Source organism: Etheostoma cragini, chromosome 9, assembly GCF_013103735.1.
Source record: "Etheostoma cragini isolate CJK2018 chromosome 9, CSU_Ecrag_1.0, whole genome shotgun sequence".
Lineage (NCBI taxonomy): Eukaryota > Metazoa > Chordata > Actinopteri > Perciformes > Percidae > Etheostoma > Etheostoma cragini.
Window position 1 is genome coordinate 302,697 of NC_048415.1, and position 1,853 is coordinate 304,549.

General features: G+C 49.8%; 1 pseudogene; it reads left to right on the forward strand.

The window, feature by feature from the left end:
• Positions 1-1,853, forward strand: part of LOC117950741 — a 58,264-nt pseudogene that overhangs the window by 11,780 nt on the left and 44,631 nt on the right.

Consider the following 1,853-nt stretch of genomic DNA (forward strand, 5'->3'; position numbering starts at 1 on the left):
CTGTGTGTATACCTTGTAGGTATTGATGAGGTAGATGACTATGTGTATACCTTGTAGGTATTGATGAGGTAGATGACTTTGTGTATACCTTTTAGGTATTGATGAGGTAGATGACCGTGTGTATACCTTTTAGGTATTGATGAGGTAGATGACTATGTGTATACCTTGTAGGTATTGATGAGGTAGATGACTTTGTCTATACCTTGTAGGTATTGATGAGGTAGATGACTTTGTGTATACCTTGTAGGTATTGATGAGGTAGATGACTGTGTGTATACCTTGTAGGTATTGATGATTGTGTGTACCGATGTTGTGTTCCTGAAGGTTGAGAGGAAAGTTCGAGGTGCTAAACACATCAGGATCTCTTCCAAGTGTCAACTCAGCATCAATCAGAGCTACAGGGTCCACTGTGAGCCTGAGGGCTTTAAGATCCAGCCTGAGGTGAGTTGAGTCCCTTCTCCTGGTTCTACCAGACGGATCCTGTTGGAAACATCTTCCCAATCAGCCACACACACATCTGAACCTGACATGCTGGTTTCAGCTGGAGCGCTTCAGCTCAGACTATGGACCAAACTACCATCCAACATTTGAAGTTTTCCTGAAGACGATCCCAGAGAAGCTGACGTTGATGGTCCAGGATCCAGACGGGAGACAGGTTTGGAGACGGGACGTGTCTTTGGGAGGTAAAGGCTTCCCCCTCCTGCAGCAGATATCCCCCCCCCACCCACACACACACACAAACACACACACCCTCCTACAGCAGCTCTCCACCTGATGGATGCCCCAGTTAAGAGGTGTCAAACACACAGGACTCACCCAGGAGACCGGGGTTCAGGTCTCATATAACGGGATCACTCCGGTGCCAGCGTCCCCGTCCTCTGTCTCTTCGTCTAACCTCCGTCCCCGTCCTCTGTCTCTGTGTCTAACCTCCGTCCCCGTCCTCTGTCTCTGTGATGGCATTCTAACCTCCGTCCCCGTCCTCTGTCTCTGTGTCTAACCTCCGTCCCCGTCCTCTGTCTCTTCGTCTAACCTCCGTCCCCGTCCTCTGTCCCTGTGTCAGCCATCATGAAGACATGAAACATATAGTATAAATGTCTGATTACTTCTTAAAGGAGAACACAACCTGACAGTATTTCCCCGTCTCTCTTCCAGGTCCGGATGGTCCAGATCCACGGAGGAATGTCCCAGCAGAGGACAGCGTCTCCACAGAGGACAGTGATCCCCCAGAAGACAGGCTGTTGTTGGTTCGGACCCAGTTTGTGACCCGAGTGTCTGATCCAGTTCTGAACCAGCTCCTGGATCACCTCCTTCAGCGAGGTGTTCTAACTGACGGTGAAATGGACTCAGCCAGACCACGAGGCCGAGCAGACAAAGCCCGAGACGTGGTGGACACGGTGAGAAGAAAAGGACGTGAGGCCAGCTCGGTTCTGGTCTCTGCTCTCTGTGAGGTGGACCCGGTCCTCTCCAGAGAGCTGGGATTAATGTGAAGCACCAGACTGTGGAGAGCTGTGATGTACGTCTACAATAAGGGACTGGTCCACGGCGTCTCTTTGGAAGGACACGCTGTTAAAGTCTGCTGGTAATAAGTGGACCTGGAATCTGAAAGAGATTGAGTCCAGTAAGGAGAGGATGGAGTTCTTAGTTTCAGCCACTAGACGGAGACACAACGTCCCTGATGGACCAACAACAAGCAGAATCAGAGACCTGAGGTCATTTCTACAGCTCATTGTCCGTCTGGTTTTATTTTCTATAATAACTTGTAAAACATCAACCCCGGTGTCTCCAGTCAGGACATCAACATCATGTCTTTCAGGACAAACATCAACCATGGTGTCTCCAGTCAGGACATCAAC